Here is a 27,727-nt window from a genome sequence, read left to right on the forward strand (position 1 = left end):
CAGCAACCTGTAAGCAAAAGTAACCATATCTTCAAAACCATACCTCACAAAAGGTCCAACACCAACTCTTCTAGCTCTATCACGAGCTATACTCGGTTGATCAACTCGTGATCCAAAATTCTGAGGCAAAGCAACTTCTGTTGTTTTAGGCACATTAATTTCTAGTTGCACATCAATTTCTGTAGTAACGTGTTGATCTTCTCCAACTTGATGTTGTAATTCATTCACAGCTGGAGTGAATTGCATCTCCACCTGTTTATCAACACTACTACTTTCTCTCACATCAGTAGATGTCACAAAAGGCTTTACAATTGAGTTAAGCATGGAATTTTCATCAAATATCACAGTCTTACTAAGTATGACTCTATTCTCAGAAGGTGACCAGACTCTATATCCCTTAACTCCATCCCCAAAACCCAAAAATATACCCTTTTTAGCTCTCGATTCTAATTTACCCTCATTAACATGATAGTAGACAGTACAACCATAAACTTTTAATAAAGAATAATCTGTAGGCTTACCAGACTATACCTCCTAAGGTGTTTTACAATCAATAGCTGTGTGAGGTCCACGATTGATTAGATAATGATGTATTTACTACTTCTGCCCAAAACCTTCTAGTCAACCCTACATTAGAGAGCATGTATCTTGCTCTCTCCAACAATGTCTGATTCATACGTTCTGTGATAACGGGCAGAGATGCACGTTATTACAGTGCTAAGTTATAAAACAATGCAAGTTTGTGTTGATAAAAATATACAAGATTGCGTCCAAAAGCATTAAGTTCACAGTATTACGGTTGTATGCGTCAATCGCATTAAAATAGTTAACTCATGTATTTTTGTGCAGAATATGCGTTGACACAAGGTGAAAAATGCGATCCAAAGAAATCAACAGTTGAGCGCATCAAGAGATTGCGTTAACGCAAGGCTATGCAATCATTTACGCTTGCAAATATCTGCTCAAGAAGGTTACCGCATAGAGTCGGTACAACTTGGTGGGCGCATCCGGGTGAAAAGCATAATATATCACGATGGGATAGAAAGCTGATGACGGTCGATTTTGAATTAAGTTGACAAGCCGTTAACGAACTACTGTAGCAGGTACACTCAACTTTTTGGTGATAAACATTTGGCGTATCAGACAGAGAATTAATGTCATCCCATCAGTGTAATCATAAGAGAGAAGAAGCCTTTCACCCCAAAGCTCTATAAATACCAGAGGCCACCTTCAGTTTTTCAGCCCGATAGTTAGAGAATTTTCCCTATAGATACTTAACCTTGTTCATAGTTTTTCTTTTACTTAGAAGGAGGAGCGAGAGAAGAGAAGAGATGCCGGAAGATCGCTCTGGTCAGCTCGAGAGAGAACCCAGGAGGCGTGGAAAGATAGAGAGAGGGCCGACTCTTACGAGAGCAAGATTATCTTTTAAGTAGAGTAAAGAATAACAGTGTAAAAAGCCTTAGGAAGGAAGAAATTGCTACCAGCCTCTTCAATCTTATTCTGCATTGTTATTCTATATTTCAATTTTATATCTATAAAATGGAACTTGTTTATCTACATCTGTTCATTCTCTTAAAAGCACACATGCACGCATGAGTAGCTAAATTTATCGAATGGGTTGAAAAGAACTTAGCTAACATGACCTAGGATTTTCATTGCATGCGATCATCTTATCTTATTTTGCGCCCAACACCCCTTTAGAGCTACTCGAGAAAGAGTCTAAAGAAAGAAACTAAAACTTGAGAGAGCTAGGTTATAATCTAGACTTGAGAGAGCATGATTAGATCTGCATAAGTAAGAGATAGGGACTTAGAGATAAGCTCTATTTGCCAACATGCATCGCATGCACCCTAGAGATAGGTTATGGTATTATGCGGTCGTCTTGTTTATGTATGTGTCATTTGTCATCGCATAGACAAGAATAGAGGTTTATGTGTAGGTCCTATAGACTTTATCGCATATATCGCATGCATTCTAAAACTAGAAGTCGTAACATTTGCCTTGAGAGATGATTTGCTATTGTATGTGTGTAACATGATCGCATAACATGAACGCAATCCTAGGAAGTGTTAGCTAAACCCTTTCTCAACACGTTCCTCATATATTCATCGCATCTTCCATAATATTAACTCTTTTCTTAACTCCGCCGCATACATTTTATACTGCAAACAACAACCTAACAACTCTTTGATTTATTGGTTACTGCAAAGTCATCTTCAAAATTATTGTCACATATTGTTTTCCTTAGTCCCTGAATTCGACCCTGGACTTTCCAGGAAACTCAGTAGGATTTATACTTGGGTCCTGCTGAGAAAACTTGTTGCACTACGCATTTCCCATCACCGCAATTCCTTTCATTAATTCACTGCATAAAATAACACATCATTCTGCAACCCATTTTGCTGTGGAGTATCCCTAATAGTGTGATGGCGAACAATCCCCTCAGCTTTACAGAACTCATTAAATTCTGATCCACAGAATTCCAGACCATTATCAGTTCACAGCCTTTTGATCTTCTTCCCAGTTTGATTTTCAATCAATATCATCCACTGCTTGAAATTTTTGAAGGCTTCACTTTTATGTTTCATCATAAAAACCCAAGTCATTCTTGAGTAATCATCAATTATAGACAAAAAAATACTTGCTGCCTCCAATAGATTCAACTTGGGAAGGTCCCTAACAGTCTGAATGAATATAATCAAGTGTCCCTTTTGTACGATGAACACCGCACTACCCACCCCCCACGATAAACATGGAACCTCTCAAACATAAAAAAACACAAAATGAGTAAACAATGACCAACACACATAAAACTCAAACTTTGTACGCAAAATTGTTTAACCCAATCTCACCCCCTCCCCCCCCCCCCCCCCTCCACACCACATTAAACTTCGTAAACATTCATAAATACACAAGATAACCAACAAAAAAACGCACCAAAATCCAGTTGTTTGGCTACCATAACTGCAGGATAGCCAACAATTCTTTATCATAAAGCTACTTAAGACATCACTACTTTGCTACCATAACTGCAGGATAACAACATATTAGACAACTAAATAATGTAATAATCATACCTAGTTTGATGGGTCTCCTCTATGTGATCGTATCATGTCTTCAATCATTTTTTTTCATTTCTTCCATTTGTCTTGCATGATCCTCTTGCATTTTTTCTGAACGTCTTCAAGTTCTTTAATCCTCGACTGAGACTGTCGAAAATTGGCTCTCAATTCCTCCATTCCCATCTCTGTTCCTTGAGTAGATGACGAGCTTGATGAGATGCTACTCCTTCTTGACTTAGGCTTAGGGCCCCAACCTAGGCCTTTTGAATATCCTGGTCGTCTACCCAAAACCGTCTCATAGATTTCATCCCCTGTTAGTTGTTGAGAACCTTCTAGAGTGGGGCTGGATTGTAATTCCAACATTTGATGCTAGACATATTAATTAAATGAGTAAGAACGAGGGACTAAATTAAAAATGAAAAAAAAAAACACGATAGTAAAGCAAAAAATGTTACATGTGCATTTTCAACTGCCTCGTTCACAAACTTGCCACCTTTAGAGTATGTTTCCTTAAATAGGTCAACACGTCTTATTTCTCGATGTTCCTTTGCCTGCAATCTGCTTGAATTTGCAAGAATGACTTCGATCCACCTACATGGTCGAACGGTAATTTCTCTCTATTTTTTTTGTTCGTCACAGACATTTCTTACATTTCAAGAAAAAAAAAATATGTCAATAGTGTGATGTATTAGTAAATGCAGCAAATGATACACGCGTTAAATATTATACCTGAAATGCTTCACTCTCGAAGCGGTCACACAAAAAGTACCAATCTTCTAGCCAATTTTTAAGCCAACTAGGCTAATTGGCACATACTTGCTGAGGATATCCACATTTTCTGTCATGTCTGTGCAAATCTGCTCTAAATTCTTTGAAGGAGATTTGCATTTAATTTTCTATAAAATGGTTAAGTCGTTGACTCGACAGATCCATTTCAAAATGAGGCTACAAAAGAGGGAAGGAAAAATTAGCATAGATGATGTTCATGACTGTAAAAGAATAAACTTATAATTACTTACCAATAGGGGTTGACATCATATCTAAATAAACACAAAAAAGACAAAACAATATTAAATTAACAATAAATACGTGTAACCTAGAGAAAAAGGGAATTGAGTAAATGCATATTACTCATCATAGTAATCGAATTCAAATTATCCATCAACACTTGAACTATTATTGGGAGATAATATTGTTCTTCATCATCATCGTTTATGAAGTCATGATTGTCATGTACAATAATTGGTCTTTCTACAACTGTAGGATCAACGTCAACTCTACATAAAGTAACCTCCTCAATGGTTTCATCCACTCGGACTCCACCAATAATTTCTAGTAAATCTAGTTGTGTGTTTTCAACATCATCCACTTCTGGTACATCCCATATTCGTTTATTTTGGACTACTTGAACAACTTTCCAATTGCTACCATATTTGAGGTCATCAATGTAAAAGACTTTTTGTGTTTGGATAGCAAAGATGAAAGGCTCATCGACATACCAAAAGTATGATGTATTGATCGATTTGTATCCTAAATTCACATGTGTTCTATTACTTTTGTTGTTATCTGTGTCAAACCATCTATACTTCAACAAGAAAACACGTCTTCTGTTCGCATATTGGAAATCTAATACTTTGTCTACAACACCGTAGAAATTTTTATCCACACTTACGTTCTCACTGATCTCCCCAGCCACTAGGACTCCACTATTTTGTGTAGCTCGACGATTATCATGCTCTACAGTGTGAAACCGTACCCCATTAACAATGCATCCATTGTAAGAGCGCACCTCAGACGAAGGTCCCATTGCAAGTGAAAAGAAATCATCGGAGATATCTTCTTTCTCGCGTCGTTGTAGAACCAGATAACTAATTATACATTAAAAATGACTACGAAAAATGAATCATCCCTTAACTGTTTCCTACAAAATGACTATGTATACCTGAGATTTGAACCAATCAAGAAATTTTCATTGATATTTTATATATAAGTCAGAGGCGCTTTGAGCTTCACGACGAATTAACCTCAAATGTTGCCTACAAAATTGATTATTTAAATGTTATATCAAAGGAGATACCCTAGAATTTAGAAAAGGAAAAAGTTTGAAATGTAATTGCGATAGTCTGTTCTTTACAATTGTTGTGAATGTACCAATGTGCAATATGTTTTTCCTCCATTGATAGCGTCCGTAAAGTTGATGCCCCTAATGGTCGTACCCTCTGCCTAAATAATTCAAATTCACCAAATATCTCGTGATTGGGAATGTTATCATCATTTCGTTCATCTCTATTGAATCTTCTTTTCAATCCCACTTAGATATCGCGAGCAAAAGTTCCATGATTCATTCATTGCATATGCTTCCGCTATAAACCCCCCGGGACGTGCTTTGTTTCGTACAAATTGTTTTAATGTTCGTAAAATTCTTTCAATAGGATACATCCAACTGTAACTAATTGGACCCACCACTTTGGTTTCATATGGTAGATGAACTGCAAGGTGTACCATTACATCGAAAAAGGCAGGTGGGAATATTCTCTCCAACTTACAAAGTATGACTATGATGGCTGCTTGTAGTTTGTTCAAATCACTTACACATATTGTCTTTACATATAAGTCGCGAAAGAATGTACACAACTCAACAATAGCAGTGGATACATTCTTCGGTTGGTATGCTTGAATACCAATAAGGAGTAGTCTGTGAAGCAACACATAACAGTCGTGTGTTTTCAGCCCCAATATTTTTCCATCTTTATCATTCACACATCTTGATATGTTAGATATGATTCCATCAGGGAATTTCACTGATTTCAAACACTTACAAACCGAAATCCATTCAGCATTTGTTAATGTGTATGTTGCGTGTGGTTTTACAAATCTGTTATCGACCTGTATCAAGTGTAGGTCCTTTCTTATCTTCAAATCTTGTAAGTCTAATCGAGTGTTCGTTGTATCTTTTGTCTTTCCTTCAACATTTAACAATGTCCCCACCAAATTATCGCATATGTTTTTTTCAATATGTATTACATCCAATTTATGTCGTAACAATAGTCTGGATCAATATGGAAGTTGGAAAAAAATACTTTTCTTAATGCAGTTTAGAATTCTCTTTCTTTTTTTATCCTGCTTTGATGGATATTTGTTAAACACATAAAAGTTTAGCGTATTTATTTGTTGTAAGATCTCTTCTCCATTCATTACGACTGGTGGAGATCTACGTTCAACTTTTCCATCATGTTGTTTACTTCAACGCCAACAATGATTATCTGGAAGATAACGTCGATGTCCCATAAATGATATTTTTCCTCTTATCTCGAAGGACGAGTTATCTTCTTTGCATATTAGACATGCTTGATAACCTTTTATACTCTACCCAGATAATCACCGTACGCAGGGAAGTCATTAATCGTCCATAATAAGGTAGCATATATTTGAAAAAACTCACAAGTAACAGAATCATAAGTTCGCACACCAATTGTCCATAACTCTTTCAACTCTTCAATCAACGGTTGCAAGTAAACATCAATTTCCTTTCCAGGAGATTTTGGACCAGGTATGAGCAAAGACATGAAGAAGTTTTTTTTCTTCATGCATTACCAAGGGGGCAAATTATAAGGAATTATCACCATAGGCCACATACTATAAGAAGTGCTCATATTTCGAATCAGATTGAAGCCATCTGAAGCTAATCCCATACGAACATTTCGAGAATCTAAAGCGAAATGAGGAAATTCACGATCAAAATGTTTCCACCCCTCTGCATCAGTTGGATGTTGTAATACATCCTCCGTTTCAACTCGCTTACCTTTATGCCATATCATGTCAAAAGTGTCTTCTTTTGATGCAAACAATCGTTTTAATCTCGGTATCAATGGAAAATAATGCAATACCTTATGTGGTATTTTTTTACCCTTGCCATCATTAACTTTGTACCGAGACTCACCACAAACGGGCATTGTTGCAAATCTGGAAACTCTTTCCAATACAATATACAATCATATTTGCATGCATGAATAGACTCATAACCTAGGCCTAAATCACGCAATTTTCGTTTGGCTTCATAAAAGGAAGTGGGTATAGAGGTGCCAGCTGGAAACGCTGCTTTTAACAATTCCAGCAACATGTCAAACAATTTGTTACTCCAGCCGTTGAGAACTTTGATATGCATCAACTTCACTAAAAAGTTCAATGGCGAAAATTGCAAACAACCAGGGTATAATTCATTACGTGATTCGGTCATTAAATCCTCGAATAAGTTCGTGGTATCTCTTTCTTGACCATTAAAGGACATTTCATTCTCAATCCTTCCTTCATTTGCATTTTTGTTTTCAATTGGAACTTGTAAATCGTTTATAAGATTCAACATCTCATTTTCTTCGACAACATTACTCTCTATACTATCTACTTCAACATCCTTTATTGAATTACTTGTATGACTTCGAGATAAGTTTACTGGCTCTCCATGATATACCCATTCACAACATGAGGAAGATATTCCATATGTTAATAGATGTTGTTCCACAATATCTATCTTTTCCTAAATTGAATTCACACAATTCTTGCATAGACATCTTATTTGTCCGGAATCATTACCATGAAACTTTGCCATATCTAAGAACTGTGATACTCATTCTCTATACTCCACTGATAACTTATTCCTTAGTTTAATCCATTCTTTATTCATCCTTAAAAATAAATATTTTCTGATCAACTTGTAATCCCAAACAATAACCTGGATTAGAGGACAAAGTATAAAGTATTTATTAAGCATTGAGTTCCATAATTTTCATTTTTTAAGACAAAATAAACACATAGGTCCCTAAACCGTTTAAATTGTCTAACAACTTTCAAATGTTTTATTTAGTACGTCTCCAAGCTTTCAATTTTGTGTCTAATATAGGCCTTTCGTCTATACAATATCTTCTAAAATTTACAAGCCTATTTGGCACAAAATTTAAAGTTCAATTTTCTATTAGACACAAAATTTAGTTTTATGTCTAGTAGATTCTATAAACTTTTTTAAAATATTAAATGTGTTAGGGACCTATTAAGTACCAAATTGGAGGTTTAAAGATTTATTTTATATTTTTTAGATTTATAGATTTGTTAGACACAAACATATGAGCATAAAAAAGTTCATATACTAAAAATAGCACATAGCGTCTATGTACTAGTTTTCTTTCTCCTTTCAAGGAAAGTTCGAAATGTTAAATCATGCATGCTTAGGCTCCAAATAACCAACATCATATCATTTTTTAGGTATAAATATAGTGTTATAATCAACTTGAAACTTAAAAGAATGTAAAAATGTTTATCTCTAACGAATTATGACATGTTCGTTATAAAAGTACTCTATAGAATTTCAGAGAATTGTAAAACAAATATATGATGCAAAATTGACGAGATCTTAGCGACATGCATCGATATTGGATGATAAATATGTGCATTAGTTAAGATTTAAAATTTGTATCAAAGTTGATATTATTGAAATCTAGTGAAATTGACACAATCTTTAACATTGTCTTTTTTTATTAGTGGGTTAATTAATTGTAATATTTATCACAGTTGAGGTCTAATTTGATTAAATTGAAATTTGCGAATAGAAATGGATACACACATTTGAATGGGCATGATTTGTACAAAAGGATGTGAAATAATGATTTAAATAAATATACAAGATAAAATAAAATAGAAAGATTACTGGCAGTGGCGATGGCTGAACGAGACGAGGAGACGATGGCGGTGGCAGGCACTTAATTGTAGCTGCTAACCGAAGGGAGGAGCGGCGGCAAAGGGTGGTGGTGGCAGAAAAAGGAGGACAAAATGGGAAAAGGAGGGAGAGGAGTTAGAGAAGGGCGAACGGCGGCGGCGGCAGCGGGGAAGGAGGGGAAAATGGGATAGGGAGGGAGAAGAGAGAGGCAGCAGTGAGGGGCACGACGACGGTGATTAAAAGATGGGAAAATGGGAGAGAGAGGGAGAATAATAGGGAAGAATGGGGAAAATGGGAGAAGGAGCGGCGGTGAGGGGAAAATGGGAGAAGGCGGGTTAGGTTTTAGGGAAGAAAGGGGGAAAATAAAATGGGGAAGATGGGGAAGAAGGGGTCTGGTTTAACCAGACCCCTCTCCCGACACTACCTGACGACTAACAAATGGTGTCGCCTATTTTTAATCGTCGGGAGTTCCTAGGGAACTTCTGACGAACATTTACGGCATTGGGAGAGACGGTCTCTCCTAATGACAAAACTCCCGACGCTCAATTTAGGCGTCAGGAGAACTCATTTTTCTTATAGTGTCTCTTGGTAAGTTGCTGCGATGAAGCTTCCCAAATACACAATGTTCACAGAATTCAAAATCATGCACTTTGTGCCCACAAAGAAGACCTCTTTCTGACAAAATTTGCATCCCTTTTTCACTCATATGACTAAGTATCATATTCCATAACTTAGTCATATCATCCTTGTGAACGACCAACGATGCAATAACAGCATAATCTTTTATCGTGGAACCTAATAGAAAATACAATGTTCCACGATTTATGCCTTTCAGAACTACCTCAGAACCCTTATAGACATACATTGCTCCAATCTAAAACTGTAAACCTTGATATCGAGAACACTAAAGGATATCAAACTCTTCTTCATTAGTGGAACATGCTTAACCTCTTTTAAAGTGTAGAAGGCACCACTATGTATTCGTGTCTTGACTGAGCCGATTCTAACTATCTTGCACACAACACCATTAGCCATGCTAACATTCCCTCCATCTATTTACTGATAGGTTGAGAACCACTCTTTATTTGGGCACCTATGATAAGATACCCCAGAATCAAGAACCCACACATCATCAGAATGTGAATGTTCATTCACAACTAAAGCTAGATCTCCTTCATAATCGATCTTGACTTCTTAAGGATCAATCTCAACTTATGCAATAGAGACGGATGCTTCCCTTTTGTCACTCTTTTTCTTCTTTTCCTGATTCCTTTTTATCTTAGGACATTCGATTTTCCAATGCCCCTTTTCTTTACAGTAATGACAAATATCATTTGACCTAGATTCCTTTGACTTCGAAGACTTTTTATTCTGGTTCACTTCTGCTTACCAGAATTCCTATGTCCCTTGTTCCCTGTAGCAGCTAACTCAGATGCCTAACTTTCTGTAACTGAACTTCCTACATTCTGACGGTCCTCTCTCATAAGCAAAGTGGACTTTGTATCCTCTAAGGTTAGAGTTTCTTTCCCTCCAATATACGAGTCAATGAAAGTCTCATATGACAGGGGCAAAGATGTCAACAAAATTAGGGCAACATCCTCATCATCAACCTTAACCTCTACGTTACGCAAATCTGATAAAATTTTATTTAATTGATCAAGATGGTCTCAGCGTACCTTCCTACATACGTAGATGATACAAATGTTTCTTCAGAAACAACTTCTTGGTTAAAGATTTCGTCATGTAAAGACTTTCCAACTTCAACCAAAGACCAGCGACAGTTTCTTCATCTGCGACCTCGATGATGACGTCATCAGCCAAACATAGCATGATCGTTGAATGAGCCTTCTCCTCAAGAGTCTGCCACTCTTCGTCATCCATGGTTGCCTTCTTTGACTTACCCGTCCGTGGCGCCCACAACCCCTACTACTTTAACAAGGATTGCATCTTGATCTTCCATAAACCAAAACTGTTCCTCCCGATAAATTTTTCGATCTTTACGTTCACGCGAGACATCTTCAATTGTCGAACAAATGCGGAATTTCGAAGAAATCCTAACAAGCCTCTGATACCAGTTTGGTACGAAATCGACAATTAAAGAACACAAAAAGGAACGTAGAGATAGAGAAGATCGACATACAGATATACCTGGTCAGCGAGACCCCCCTACTTAGTTGTTCAAAGCGCCAAGGTACAAATTCAAGGCATTCCAACGAAATAAAATTGAGAAACGTATTTTAAAAAAAAAGAATTAAGAAACACAATTATATTTGTTTGAAAAAAATATATATTTAGGTACAAATTTTAAGTCGATAATAAAAAATGATGAACGAAACTCTTTTTTTTTTAATAGTTGGAGGAGAACTTTACAAAAACTTTTGAAATTTAATAGCATTATATTTTGTTTATCTAAAACTTTTAGTATTTTAGAAAATGAAAATATGAAAGCTGTTTAGAATTTATAATAAAGAAAATATGACTAATTAATCAAAAGAAAAAAAAAACTATATGTCTTAAATCACCACATTTTTTAAATAATTAAACTTTACGGTTTCATAGACTTTTTATGATGATGTTTATAAATTTTTAATCAATTTTTCATCTCATGTAACCACATTTTCCCAGTGTATTTTGTTAATATTTAAAATTAATCAAAGACAATGAAGTTTTATCAATTATCATAGGAAGTTACACTTTTGATAGTCAAATTATTATGAAAATATTTTTGGTACACTTTTAATAAAATAGATTATAGATTATGTTGATATGCTTATTTTTCTATTTTTCATCATTTGTTTCATGTTATCGTTGATTGCATGGTCTGACATTGAGTTCATCTTATCATCCTGCATGATCCTCGATTTCTAAATAGTCATTCACATATTTTGCCACTATTAACTAGCATTTTGTTAAAATCTCATTTAGTCATTGCATTAATATTTTTAAATTATTAATGGATATTATTCACAGACTTTTATAATTGTTGCATGGTTAATAAAATCTCACATGCATACTCCTCAGGCTAGTAAATAACTTTGAATAATTGAACCATTCTCTTTCTTTAAAAGGATTAAAAGAGTCAAAGTTTTTACCGAATTACTCAAAAGATCTCCACCTCTTCATCATTATTTTGACTAGAAGGAAAGTCGAGGTCATGAAAGAGTTCACCAGCCAATTGCAAGCAATCGTCCAAGAGTTAAAAAGAATAAATGGCAAGGGTTTTAGAATTGCTCATTCCAGTTATGGATAGACCATTAGTATGGACATTCAAATGGGCAAACTTAGTACATGACCAAACTTCAGATGATGTCTCTTCTTACTCACATGATTTTATCCCTAAGAAGCTATCGAAATCACCTTTGAAGACATACTTTACATAAGATCATAGTCAAGCTCCATGGCTAATGAGCCTTTTGGATGACTTAGTTTCTACCCTAAATGTGCAAGGCTACAATAAGAACTCTGAAGATATAGGCAGCAAGGAAAGATTGAAGTTTCTAGATAAAGGTTGTGTGTCGTGGAAAGAACCCATATTTGTGAAGGCATCAATGTGATACAACTATGTCTAGTCTCGAGCATCATATTATCCCACCCAAGTTCAAAATGCCAAAATTTGGAAGGTATAATGGTGTAGCTGACCCAAAAGTCATCTCGTCGTGCACTACTAAAAGATGTTAGTCCACTTGCATGATGACAAAATATTGATTCATCCCACTTGCAATAGCCTAATTCACATTATTTCATTTTGTGGTCATGAATTTATTCTCTATTAGAGCATGGGATATGTGTTGGGGTTGATGCCCTAAATCTCATAAGGTCCTGTAGTTTGTAAATACCTGTATGAACAAACTATTTGTGATGTAATAATATGAGATATTTTATTCACTACAGTCTTTGAAATATGAGATATTTTAATTGCATTAACTACAAACCAAGAAACTAAGATTCCATGTTATCGTTGTAACTTAAGCATGTATGTGATGACATACAAGTGGATCGTGCCTTAAGTGATAACCTAAATGGCCTGTAGTATATGGATATAGGAGGGAAACCTTATCCTGATGACGCTACGAGTGTGGCCTCTTTTGTAGATGTTACAAGTCTTATAAAGTGCCACAAATGATCTCATCCTGATCATTCATGTATTAGACATGCGAGCGGGGATGCTTTATACAAAAGAGTTTGTATAAGATCGGACCACAAAATGTTTAGTCTCGTTATATAACATCGTTCATGGCAGAGACTTTCATTTCAAGATCACTATAGGTAACATGACCTTAATCCTGAGTGAGTTGGGAACTCTTGCCGATGAAGGTGATCCTTTGATTTGCATGGGTGTGAGTGGCCAGATCGCCGACTCAAACCTACCACTTTGGGGATTCGTCTGATTGGGGAGCTAGGAACTCAGCTACACAAGATGGAATTCACTCCTTCCCCGATTCAAGGGTAAGTAGATAAATTGTTCCTTTAAGAGTTGATTTTGGGGCTTGAACAATGTGGCGTCACACCTTCTCTTGGCCCAAAAAGGGTTTACTCATAGTAGGACTATGAAGTATTATTAATTAGAGGAATTAGTGGTACTTAAGGAGTTAGATGTAATTACATGGGCAAAACGGTAAATCGGCCCGACTATACTTATGAGCGATTTGTGAAGGGTTAACGTACTGTTGATTGGCTATATCCAATGGATGGAAAAATATATCTGTAGCGTGAAGAGTACAGCTGTCGGTCTTTAGTGGAGTGCCCGACAGTTAATGGATGGTGGATATCGTGATTAAAGAGTTTAATCAGTTATACACTTACCGTTGGAGCTTCAAGTTATAGGTCCATAAGGCGTCCTTGGTAGCTCAATGTTGAGAATTGGTTTTTGGATTAAGTTGAAGTGTTCAAATTAACAAAAGGAAATTTGATTATATATGATATAATCGAACTGCTTCAATTATTTGTGATATAATTGATTTGATGTATTAGATACATTAATTGGAGGAATTATTATTAAATGCCATAAAGGAGAAAAAAAACTATGGTTTATATATTGCATGAGATGTGATATTAAAACTATAGGTTGTGAATATATTATTTATTTGTAAATAAATTAATTATGGGATAATTGGTTTCGGTTTTTTCTCCTAATAACCAACTTAATGGGAAGTTGTGATCAGTTATGGTAACTGATGGATAAAACAAAAATCGTTTTCATTTTTTCAATATTCATTTTATACGTGATTAATAATCGAACACACAAAAGGAAATAGTTATACGATAGACACTCTTTTCCAAACGATCGAGTTCTCAGTCTATAGGATAGACTCCAGTTTTCTCCCACTTACTCGATCGTCTATACGATCATTCAATTCCTCCTTATCTCTACCAAATCTATACAAAGCCCATAACTCCTGGATTCTCACACCGAGTATACCAAGGTAGCCTCGTGGTGGTGTCTGCTTACTATTCGAGGGTCGAGTGTTGCTCGTTGCTGTTCGAGGAGATTTTTGAGGCATGACATTCATGCTGTTGAACGTTCGTGCTGTTAGATCGAGTGAAACAAGAAGAAAAGTTCTTCAAGGGTAAGTTCACTCGAACTTTATTATTTTCCTTTGGAAGCATGTTGTAATTTCAAGTTTATGCATAACTATTGTCTTTTGATTGAAAATGCATATGTTCTATCACAATGGGGTTTGGAATGATCTTGCTTCCGCTCATTGGTTCTCTTTGTATAGAGTTTCTTCAATTGGTATCAGGGTCAGGTTGTTCTGATAGTCCAAATTCCATCGATGCATCAAATTACATATATAGTCTTGGTGGGTTTTATGATGTCTATAATGCGTTTAAACATTAGATGTAGTTGTGGATGTGATTCGATGAAAGTTTTGGGATGATTGCCTCTATTTATTAAAACTTTCTTTACATTTCAAGTCAATTTGTAAGGGCCCTTGTGTTTTTAGGCATAATGACATTACTATCGAGTCTGTATTCAAAGTGTTGAGTTTGTAAGAGTTGTTCGTGAAGAAGCTTCAGCGCATGTAAATGTCGTTCTCATCGAGGAAGAAAACCAAAGGTTGGTTGCATCGTGTAGTCCAGGCTAAACGATCGTTTAGATTTGGCTAAGCAATCATGTAGAAAAGTTCTACTAGTTTATAATACTCATCGCATGGTAGGCGAGCACACTAAACGATTGAGTCAGCCAATATGCTTCATCGCATAGTCACTGGCTACTCGATCACTTAGTATACATACTTGACGCTTGCTCCACAGTTGTTTAGACAATCATGCTTGATCGTATAGTTGTCGTCTACTTGATCGTTTTAACATGTGTTACACGATGTGCGCTGCACGATTGTGTGGCCTTCATGCTTCATCGCATAGTCATAAGCACTCAATCCATGCTACATGATCGTTTATGCTCGTTCAACATTACTAAACGATCACTAAGAGCTACTATGCGATGAAAGAGTGAGGCTTCACCCGGGCGATTCAAGACCTAGTTCGCCGGTTTGAACCGGTTGACTCGTTGGTTTTGTAATAGATATCTTTGCTTTTTCGGTTTTTTAGGCTAATCATCCTGGTCCATTGATTCTTGATTAATGTAGATGTGATGTATGTTTATTTATATATCATAAAGTATGTCATATAGTTTTAAAATTCACCATAGGTTATGCATTTGTCATGCATCATCTTATATTATGAGAGTTATGATATAGTAGCTTGCATGACTAATTTACTTTAAAGCATGCTCATTCATCGTATAATATAAGAGTTATAATATATGCATGCATTAAACATATCCATGCATCATCTTTATATTATAAGTGTTATAGTATAAGGGTGTATGAAAGCATTTATGCTTGGTTCATTACAAGTTATATAAGAGCTATATATAGTAATGAATGAATATTGCATGAGGCATGACACATATGTTAATTTATAAAAGTTATAAATTCCTAGTCTAGCTTAGCAATGTGGATGGTTTTAGTTGTTCCTTTTTATAAGAGTTATAATAGAAATTACAACTAAAATCAATAAGAAAGACATGCATGCAAACTTAGGTTTAGTCATGTTTTAAAAGAGTTTTAAAAATTGATTGAGATAGACCCAAGATCACGGTTCTAATGAGATTAGAAACGTAAGTTTAATATTTTAATCGGTTTAATAGGATTATATTGACTAATAAAAAATTAAATATGTACCAAATCTATCTATAAGAGACCTTTTGTCTAAGGCGCGTTCTGTCTAGACTGGATTTTTAAACTGACAGAAACGGAATACCCCTACCTAGGAACCTACCTAGAAAGGTCAATTAGATAGATTTGATGCATGCATGCAAATTTGATGATAGTCTGTTAATGTGTTTAATAAGACTTGATTTGGAGTTGTTTAATTATCAAAAGCAAGAGTTATTTTTTAGCAAATTAAACTCTCACTTAGATAAAATCTGTAGTCAAATTGTCTAAGTTAATGAATCCCTAAGTAGAACATTCAGTGGTAGGTACTTGGGGTATATGATACTTCACTTAAACCTCTACACATTTCTCCCTAAAGTTCACACTGTGAGATCTATCTTCGGTCTCATGGCACCATGGGAGTGTCTCCCTAAAGGATGGTATTCAGGTAGGTCAATACCAAGGTGAATGGAGAGGATGTCCATAGTAAGTGGGAGTGGACGTGTGACAACATATCCCACAGTGTCTCTCATTAAGTTGGATAACATTTTGTTCACTGCCTCGAGGCATCTGGGAATGTCCCCCTAAAGGATGGCAGTTTTGCAGCCCTCTTTATATCATCTCCTAAAAAGGATAAGGTTGTTTTACTCTCTTTTCCTAGCTTCTTTTTCCCTACGGTGAGCGTATTAAGGTGGGACTCTATTGCCTAAAATGAGAGGTTACATTTATGCAGAATTGTTAAAAGTTAACAAATTTTGGACAAAAAAATGGTGACTATTAGAGTCAGTTACAAGAGTTTGTTCTGTCTAATGGTTGAGAATGTCTCATTCAATGAATGGGCACTTGATCACCTCACCGGTGACTTTTGTCCTGTCTCTATTAAAAAATCAAATTAGACTTGATAGATTATTTCGATATGATAAATTAGTTCACTATGATCATTAATATGGGTCTGGGGCATCATTGCAAAATAGATGTCATTTCACTTAGGATACATTAGAACTATTTTGCTAAACCCTAAAATTAGTGTTAAAAATGGAAATGCAAATAGACTTATTAAATTTGTTCATGTTTTTCAGTAACTTTTAAAATGGTAACCGCCACTTTAGCTTTCATATCTGTCAACAAACTGACCGGTGAAAACTACGCTAGTTGGAAAAACACGATTAATACAATTTTGATCATCGATGACCTCAGGTTCGTCCCTACGGAGAAAAGTCCTCCTATTCCAACTCAAACCGCCACTCGAAGTGTCGGAGGCATATGAGAAATGGCAAAGGCGAACGAGAAGGTCCGAGCTTACATCATGGTAAGTCTGATCAATGTCTTGGCCAAGAAGCATGATCCCATGGTCTTTGCTCATGAGATCATGGAGTCCCTGAGGGGAATATTCGAACAACCGTCCAGGCAGCTCAAGCACAAAGCTTCTAAGTGCATCTTTAACTCCAAAATGGAGGAAGATACATTTGTTCGAGAACATGTTCTAAACATGATGGTCCACTTTAATGTGGCAGAGATGAATGGGGCTCGCATCGATGAGGGCAGTCAAGTTAGCTTTATTCTGCACACATTGCCAGAAAGCTTCATTCACTTTGTTAGCAATGTTATTCTGAACAAAGTTGATTACACCCTTACAACTCTCCTCAATGAGTTGCAGACATTCCAATCCTTGCTGAAAAGCGAGGAGAAGAAGGTTGGTAAGAAAAATGTTTCTTCATCATCTAAGAAGTTCTATCGGGGTTCGACCTCATTGGAAGAAGAAGAAAGGTATTAAGAGAAATAGGAAGGCATCGGCTAACCCACAACCTCCCATACAGTAGAGTAGGCGACCAGCGCCGGTTGAAAAAGGAAAATGTTTCCATTGCAACTAGCATGGGCACTAGAAGCGGAACTTTCCACGCTGGTTAAAGGAAAGGAAGAAGGCTAAGGCCAAGGCCAAACAAGGTATGTGATTTACTAGTTTTGAAAACTTGTTTAGTGGAGAATGATGATTCTACCTAGATTATAGATTATGGAGCCACAATCATGTTTGTTCTTCTTTTCAGGGGATTAGATCCTAGCGGCAGCTTAAGTCTAGTGAGATGATGATGCGAGTAAGCACCGGGCATACCATCTCAGCTATGGCAGTGGGAGGCCTTCAGTTGACTTTACAGAATAGGTTTATCATTTTGAATGATGTATATGTAGTTCCCGAGTTAAAGAGGAACTTAATATTTGTAAAGTGCTTGATTGAATGTAAATATACTCTCCACTTTTCGATGAATAAAGTGTTTATTCTGAAAAAATGGTGTTGAGATATGTTCAGCTAAACTGAAAAATAATTTATATATGTTAAGACCGTTAGCAACAAATTCCCTTCATAACATTGAGATGTTTAAAACTGCCATAACTCAAAATAAATGACTTCAAGTCTCTCCTATGAAAAATGCGCAACTTTGGCACCTTCGATTAGGGCATATCAATCTCAATAGGATTGAGAGGATGGTAAAGAATGGACTTCTAAGGGAGTTACAAAAAAAATTCTTGACCTGTGTGCGAGTCATGCCTTGAAGGCAAGATGATTAAAATACCTTTTACTGGAAAAGGTTATCGAACCGAAGAGCCTCTAGAGTTAGTGCATTCAAACCTTTATGGTTTAATGAATGTGCAAGCCAGAGGAGGCTATGAGTATTTCATCACTTTTACTGATGATTATTAGAGATATGGGTATGTTTATTTAATGCAACATAAGAATCCTTTGAAAAGTTCAAAGAGTTCAAGGCTGAAGTTGAAAACACATTAGATAAACAAATTAAAACACTTCAATATGAGCGGGGTGGAGAGTTTTTGGATTTTGAGTTCCAGAACTATATGATAGAATATGGAATCGTCTCCCAACTCTCAGCACCAGGTACACCTCAGCAGAATGGTATATCGGAGAGGAGAAACATAACCCTATTGGACATGGATCGATCGCTGATGAGTTACGCTTCCTTACCGAACTCGTTTTGGGGTTTTGCAATAGAGACTATAGCTTATATCCTCAATTGTGTTCCTTCCAAGAGTGTTGCCAGAACACCTTTGGAGTTGTGGAACAAGCATAAAGCTAGTTTGCATCACTTTCGCATCTGAGGTTTCCCTGAAAATGTACTTAAGGCTAATCCTAAGAAACTTGAACCACGTTCGAGGCTGTGCCTATTTGTAGGATACCGCAAAGGGATACAGAGGGGTTACTTTTATGATCCTAAGGGAAAAAATGTGTTTGTGTCGACAAATGCTACTTTCCTTGAGAAGGATCATATAAAGGAGCACAGTTCGCGAAGTAAAATTGTATTGAGTGAACTTTCCAAAGAAACTACTGAAACTTCAACAAGAGTTGTTGAAGCGCTCGGTACATCAACAAGAGTTGTTGATGGAAGTTCATCTAGTAGGTCAAATCCACCTCAAGAGTTGAGGGAACCTCGACGTAGTGGGAGGGTTGCGAACCCACATGTTCACTATATGGGTTTAACTGAAATCTTGGCTATGGTAGTCGATGGTGAGGTTGAGGATTCATTATCTTACAAGAAGGAAATGGAGGATGTTGACAGGGATGAATGGGTCAAAGCCATGGATCTCGAGATGGAGTCTATGTACTCAAACTCAATATGGGATCTTGTAGATCAATCTGATGGGCTTAAACATATAGGTTGCAAATGGATCTACAAGAGAAAATGGGGTGCTGATGGGAAGATGCAAACCTTTAAGGCTAGACTTGTGGCAAAGGGTTATACCCAGGTGGAGGGAGTTGACTATGAAGAGACTTTCTCACTTGATGCCACGCTTAAATCTATCCGCATCCTCCTATCCATTGCCTTATATTATGATTATGAGATATGGTAAATGGATGTCAAGACTGCTTTTTTATATGGTAATCTTGAGGAGACCATTTATATGGTGCAACCCGAGGGATTCATAGCCTGAGGTGTTGGGATTAGTGTCTTAATTCTCCCGGAGTCTTGTTGTTTTGTAAAGATACACATTGTTTAATGAATAAAATAAGTGTTATTTAATTCTAGCATTTACTCATATCCAATAAACAAAGCTCCTTGGTTATCTTATGTGAACTTAAGCATGTATATGTGATATACAAGTGGATCATGCCTTAAGTGATAACCTAAATAGATATGTAGTATAAGAATTAAGGTAGGATACCTAATCCTGATGACACTACGAATACGGCCCACTTTGTAAAGGTTTGCAAGTGCTGTAAACTACTACAGATGGTAGATCCTGACCATTCATATAGAGACGTGCGAGCAGGGGTGTCCTATACAAAGAGTTTATATAATACTTAGACCACGAGATGACTAGACTCTGTATATAACGTCGTTGATACTAGAGACTTACATCTCACCTAAACGACCATAGGTGACACGACCTCAATACTGAGTGTTTTAGGAACTCCTGCCTTTAAGAGCGGTCCTTTGATTAGTATGGGTGAGAGTGGCAAGATTGCCAACTCAACATGCCTACCTTTTTAGGGACTTGTCTGATCTGGGAACTGGGAACTCAATCCAAAAAATGGAATTCACTTCTTTCCCAAAGTAGGGATAAGTAAAGAGATTGCTCCCTTAAGGGCTGATTCTGGGGTTTGAACATAGTGGCCACAACTTCTCTTTGGAAGAGAAGACTCAGTCATAGTAGGATTATGACTTATGTTCGTTAGAGGGATTAGTGGTACTTAAGGAGACAAATGTAACTAAAGGGGCATAACGGTTATTGGCCCAACTGTACTTACGAGCGATCTGTGAAGGGTTTTCGCACTGCTGATTGGTTAAGATGGACACATAATATATCTGTGGTAAGGAGAGTTCAATTTTCGGTCTTTAGAGAAGTGCCGGGCAGTTAACGGATGGTGGATCCCATGACTAAATAGTTTAGTCAGTTATTCACGTACCGTTGGAGCTTCGAGCTACAGGTCCATAAGGTCCCTTTGGTAGCTCAATGGATTCAGTTGAGGATCAGTTCTTGTAGTTGATTTGAAATGTTCAAATTGACAAGAAGTATTTTGATTCTATATGATATAATGGGTATGATGTATGAGATACATCTAGTGGAGGATCGATATAAATGAGATTTACATTAAGTACCATGCAATAGAAAAAGAACTATAGTTTATATGTTTCATGAGATGAAATATTAAAACTATAGGTTATAAATATAGTATGATAAGTTGATTATCAATTATATTTATAATAATATTAATTATTGGATAATTAATTCTTTTTCTTTAATAACCAAATTAGTGGGTAGTTATTGAATTCATGGTAACCGTGAGTTTAAAAGGAAAGTGATTTTCCTATTTTAAAGATGATTTACAAACGCTAAAAAGTTTTCTTAAAAAGTTTTTTGAATTTTCTCTCTCATGCAAAAGAAAATCACGTAGTCATCAAGAAAATACAGATTTACTAAACCACAGCTGGACGAGCTAAACGATCGTGCAGTAGTTACTAAACGATCACATAGTTTTATTAAATGATCGCTTGCTCTAAGTAAACGATCGTGTAGTGTCTGTAGGCAACAGACCGAGCTAAACGATCGCATAGCCTTCGCTAAACGATCACATAGCTCTATCTAAATGATTGGGCATCGACCTATACGATAAGTCTCCGCCATCTCCCACTTGCCCAGTCATGTACGCGATTGGTGTTTCCTCATTCGTCGGCTTCATACAAAGTCCGAACAGAGCCCACCATCTGGATTCTCACACCGAGAATACCAAGGTAGCCTTGTTGGTGGTGTCAAACTCAACTCGACACCATCAAGGTTTTTTGGAGGTCGTTCATGCTATTGCTAAGGAGTTCGTGACCGAGGCAATCATTGAGGGCGGTGCGAAGAGTTCATACGGTGTTACGGTCATGTAGATCGAGCGTTCGAGGTTTCTATTGTTCGAGCAATCGCGCGCAACGGAGCGTGGAGACGCATCTTCAAATATGCATAGAGTTTGCTCACTGTTCATTTGTGTTTTTCATGCTGTAATTTCTGTATGAATTGTGTAACCGTTTGTTTGAAGTCGACTGTAAATGAAATGTTCATTCATGATTGTGATTTGGAATAATCTTTCTTTCGCTACTCATGGAAATCTCGAATCCGATTTCCTTCATAAGTCAGAAGCAAAAGGTTTGCAAACTGAATCGGTTCATTTATGGACTGAAATAGACATCTCGATCTTGGAACACAAGGTTTGATACTGCGATCAAATCTTATGGCTTTAACCAAAACGTTGATGAACTTTGTGTCTACAAGAAAATCATCAACAATTCAATAGTTTTCCTAGTGTTATATGTAGACAATATCCTATCATTGGGAATGATGTAGGTTTACTGACTTCAGTTAAGGACTGGCTAGCGACCCAATTCCAAATGAAAGATTTGGGAGAGGTTCGGTTTGTTCTTGGGATTCAGATTTTTCGGGATCGAAAGAACAAAGTGCTAGCACTGTCTCATGCATCATACATTGATAAGATATTGATCAAGTATTCGATGTAGGACTCCAAGAGGGGCCTTTTTCCTTTTCGTCATGGAGTTATATTGTTTAAGAAGTAATGTCCCAAGACACCTCAAGAGGTGGAGGAAATAAGACGGGTCCCCTATGCATCAACATTTGGCAGTTTGATGTATGCGATGTTATGTACTAGACCTGACATCTGCTACACTGTGGGGGTAGTCAATAGATATCAGTCTAATCCAAGATAGGGTCACTTGACTACCGTCAAGAACATCCTCAGGTTTCTTCAGAGAATGAAGGACTACATGCTTATGTATGGTTCTAAGGATTTGATCCTTACAGGATACACAGACTCTGATTTTAAGATTGATAAGGATTCTCAAAAATCCACATCAAAATCAGTGTTCACGTTTAACGGAGGGGTTGTAGTTGGCGAAGCACTAAGCAGGGGTGCATCGCTAACTCCACTATGGAGGCCGAGTATGTAGTGGCTTATGAAGCTGCGGAGACCATTTGGCTCCGGAAGTTCCTGACTGATCTAAAAGTTGTTCCAGACTTGTCTAGGCCCATCACCCTTTATTGTGATAATAGTGGTGTTGTGGCAAATTTCAAAGAGCCTAGGAGTCACAAGTACGACAAACATTTCAAGCTAAAATACAATCTCATCAGAGAGATTGTGCATCGAGAGGCGTGATAGTCACGAAGATAGCTTCGGAGCACAATGTTGCTGATCTGTTTATGAAGGCACTCACAGCTACCGTATTTAAGGGTCACCTACAGAGCATGGGTCTACGGAACTGCAAGCGGCTAGCCTAGGGCAAGTAGGAGTATTGATGTACTGGAATTTTGTGTCGTAGTTTATTGTTTTGTATTTGTATTTTTCTTGTACACCCCACTAGGTTTAGGACAAGTGGAGATATATTGTTGTACTAGGCTTTTATGCCCTATTTTATTGTTTTGTACTTGTATTTTTCTTGTACACCCCATTAGCTTTAGGAAAAGTGGGAGATTACGAGTAAGTGGGAGAAAATTGGAGTCTATCGTATAGACTAAGTACTCGATCGTTTAGAAACGAGTGTCTATCGTATAGCAAACTCGATGCACGATTATTTATGCTCTCAAGCTATCGTATAGCTATTTCCTTTTGTGCGTTCGATTATTAATTGCATATCAAATGCATATTGAAAAAATAAAAACAATTTTCATTTTATCTATCAGTTACCATAATTGATCACAACTTCTCACTAAGTTGGTTATTAGGAGAAAAAAACTGAAACCAATTATCCCATAATTGATTTATTTACAAATAAATAATATATTCATAACCTATAGTTTTAACATCATATCTCATGCAATATATAAACCATAGTTCTTTTTCTCCTTTATGGCATTTAACAATAATTCCTCTAATTAATGTATCTAATACATCATATCAATTATATCACATATAATTGAAGGAGTTTGATTATATCATATATAATCAAATTACCTTTTGTTAATTTGAACATTTCAAACTAACCCAAAAACTGATTCTCAACATGAATCCATTGAGCTACCAAGGGGACCTTATGGACTTATAGCTTGAAGCTCCAACGGTAAGTGTATAACTAATTAAACTCTTTAATCATGATATCCACCATCCATTAACTGTCGGGCACTCCACTAAAGACTGACAGCTGCACTCTTCGTGCTATAGATATATTTCTGTGTCTATTGGATATAACCAAGCAACAGTACAATGACTTTTCACAAATCGCTCGTAATAACAGTCGGGCCAATTTACCGTTTTACTAATGTAATTACATCTAACTCCTTAAGTACCATTGATTCCTCTAATGAACAATACTTCATAGTCCTACTATGAGTAAACCCTTCTCGGACCAAGAGAAGGTGTGGCACCACATTGCTCAAGCCCCAAAATTAGCCCTTAAGGGAGCAATTTATCTACTTACCCCTGAATCGGGGAAGGAGTGAATTTCTTCTTGTGTAGCTGAGTTCCCAGCTCCCCAATCTGACAAATCCCCAAAGTGGTAGGTTTGATTCGGCGATCTGGCCACTCGCACCTATGAAAATCAAAGGACCACCCTTATCAACAAGAGATCCCAACTCACTCAGGAGTAAGGTCATGTTACCTATGGTCATCCTAGTGAAATGAAAGTCTCTGTCATGAACGGCGTTATATAACGAGATTAAACATTTCATGGTTTGGTCTTATACAAACTCTTTTGTATAAAACATCCTCGCTCGCATGTCTAATACATGAATGATCAGGATCAGACCATTTGTAGCACTTTACAAGACTTGTAACATCTACAAAAGGGGCCACACTCGTAGCGTCATCAGGATAAGGTTTCCCTCCTATATCCATATACTACAGGCCATTTAGGTTATCACTTAAGGCACGATCCACTTGTATGTCATCACATACATGCTTAAGTTACAACGATAACATGGGATCTTAGTTTATTGGTTTGTAGTTAATGCAATTAAAATATCTCATATTTCAAAGATTGTAGTGAATAAAATATCTCATATTATTACATCACAAATAGTTTGTTCATACAGGTGTTTACAAACTACAGAACCCTATGAGATTTAGGGCATTAACCCCAACAATCTCCTACTTGTCCTAAACTAGTGGGGTGTACAAGAAAAATACAAGTACAAAATAATAAACTAGGGCACAAAAGCCCAGTACAATAGTATGATGAAGGCGCTAAGAAAGTGTCAACCTAGTTGAGATGTTCTAGTGCACCTACTGATCCCACCTCTCCTTTTAGTTGTTTGTTCATAAAAAAGATAGTCCAATTAACTCAGTTACTCATTAATACATGTAGTTGGATAACTCTCAAATGCACAAATATCAAGATAGTACACGCACAATATTAATTTTTCCTTAGACCATTTAAATCTTCAATGTATGGAAAATGAAGTAATAGTGACTTTCAAGGAATATGATAAAAAATGTAGGAAAAAAAAAGTATGCTTAAGGGCAACCTCCATTGACTGATAAGGGAACGTCACCAATGTGTATAAGCACCCTATATGTTCCATACTACGATAAAATGATTGGAAGTTCCTCGACAAACTTCTCGGACATTATAACAATAGGAGAAAGAATTGAGAATGCAGTTAAAAGTGGAAGGATTATAAAATGATGCAAATGCATGATTCCACAAGAAGAGAAGATGAATTGAACGAGGTCAACTTAGGGCAGAACATTATTAGCCACGTGTCACTACTATCATTTAAACAATTGAATTATGAAAAGGAAAAAGTCAACTAGATACACCAAATTAACAATCGACAAAGAAAGGGCAACAAAGCACTTTGTCCCAATCATTTCTAGAAGTGTAGCATCATTTCATGAGCTGGTTTATCCATGCTTACCAAAATCTGAGCTTAACAACTGGGAAGTCAAAGAGCCATTAAAGATCACTAAAGAAGTATAAGAGTAATTATGATGGGCTATCCTAGAGGTCATGGCAACCATTGTAACAGCGGCACTTTTTAATATTTTGGTTGAATTGAATGTAGTCTTATTTTTCTAAAGTAAGGTGATTGTTGGCTTCCATTATTCATGTATGTCCTTTTTATTTATCTATCATGAAAGATAATATAGGATTAATGAGCATAAGAAGAGAAATCGACATAAAGGTCGAATTACAAAGTTCTGTTTCTTAATCCTGGGCAAGAAATGAAATTAAAATATTTGTGCCCGAACAATCTCAAAAACAAAATGAGACAATTGGACAACTATCAAACAAAAGCCTTTAGAAGTAGTATGAACCTGCATTTGGTCAACAAAGTATTTCATCATACGTTCACTTTCTAACTATAAAGATGCATTAGGTTGGATACAAACTTTTGAAGCATCAACTATTTCTTGTTGAAATTTGAGTCAATGTAGTGGAAACATCCGATAAAGCTTTAGGATTATTGAGAATAATGGTCTTGAGATACTATCATTTGTTTACACATTAATTGAGGCAGTCTCCCTTTATTTAATATATAGGGTGAAACCAATTTTTCCCATCAAATATTAAGTATCATTCGCTTGAAGTAGTACTACATTTGAAAATGCAAATATCATTGTAGGACTTCTAATATTCAAGAATTGACTTTTAAAATAGTCCTCCCATTTTATTAAAGATCATCTAGGGCAGTCTCCCTTAGGTTGAAACCATCTTTCCCTATCGAAGTTTAAGTGTCATCCGCCTGAGTAAGACTGCATTGTAAGAGATGGAATATCCGTCATCGTTGCTCACATAAGAGAATCAGTTTCGAAGAGGGTTCACCCATTTTATTAGAGACTATCAAAGACGATTATATAGGAGTCTATAAAGAGTCTTCTCTTATAAAGTATTGAAGAAGAGCTTTAGCCTTTTAAGTTGAAAAGATCAAAGTTTAAGTTACAAAGATCACTTTTTCTTTTATATATCCATTCCTTTACCATCAGTCCTAAAGACAAGAGATGTTGTTTTATTTAGAAAATAATCACTTCAAGGAGATTTTCAAGGCAATATAGAAGTTGAATTACAACTCAAGTTTGCGGTATCTAAACGAGATATTTCATATGTTTTTACTTGTTTTCTTCTTTTGAAAAGAATCTAAAGAAGGTTTTTTTCTAAAGAAAACATTAAAATAAGCTTATTTTAGCGAGCATATAAATTCATATATACATTCATGAATGACATTTATCCTTATGTTTTTTAGCTGTGGTGGTACTTGTTTATCCCTAGTCTCCAACATTTTATTTTTGTTGTGATGGAGCTTTTTTATTCTTGGCCTCCAGCGTTTTTTATTTTTTCATGAGGCGCTTGTTTATCCCTGGCTCTTGACACCTTTTGTTATGGTGGTGCTTGTTTATCCCTGGCCTCCAGCATTTTATTTTTGTTGCGATGACACTTGTTTATCCCTAGCCTCCAGTATTTTTACTTCGTCATGTGGTGCTTGTTTATCCCTAGCCCTTGACACCCTTTTGTTATGGAGGTGCTTCTTTATCCATGATCCCTAGCTTTTATTTTTGCTACAATGGCACTTGTTTATCCTTGACCTCCAACGTTTTTATTTTATCATGTGATGTTTGTTTATCCCTAGCACTTGACACTTTTTGCTGCGATGGCACTTGTTTATCCCTGATCTCCAACTCTTTTTTATTTTGTCATGTGGCACTTATTGATCCCTGTCACTTGAAACTTTTTGCTGTGATGGCACTTGTTTATCCCTAGCCTCCAGCTCTTTTTTATTTTGTCATGTGGCACTTATTTATCCCTAACCGTTGACACCATTTTGCTACGATGGCGCTTGTTTATCCTTGGCCTCCAGCT

At 36.5% G+C, this 27,727-nt stretch overlaps 1 pseudogene; it reads right to left on the reverse strand.

Annotated features, from left to right (window-relative positions):
* Nucleotides 1–4,216: 4,216 nt before the first annotated feature.
* Nucleotides 4,217–7,743, reverse strand: LOC150037082 (uncharacterized; annotated as a pseudogene).
* Nucleotides 7,744–27,727: the final 19,984 nt, after the last annotated feature.

The sequence above is a fragment of the Benincasa hispida genome, chromosome 3 (assembly GCF_027475165.1).
Source record: "Benincasa hispida cultivar pf3 chromosome 3, pf3_genome.v1.1, whole genome shotgun sequence".
Classification (NCBI taxonomy): domain Eukaryota; kingdom Viridiplantae; phylum Streptophyta; class Magnoliopsida; order Cucurbitales; family Cucurbitaceae; genus Benincasa; species Benincasa hispida.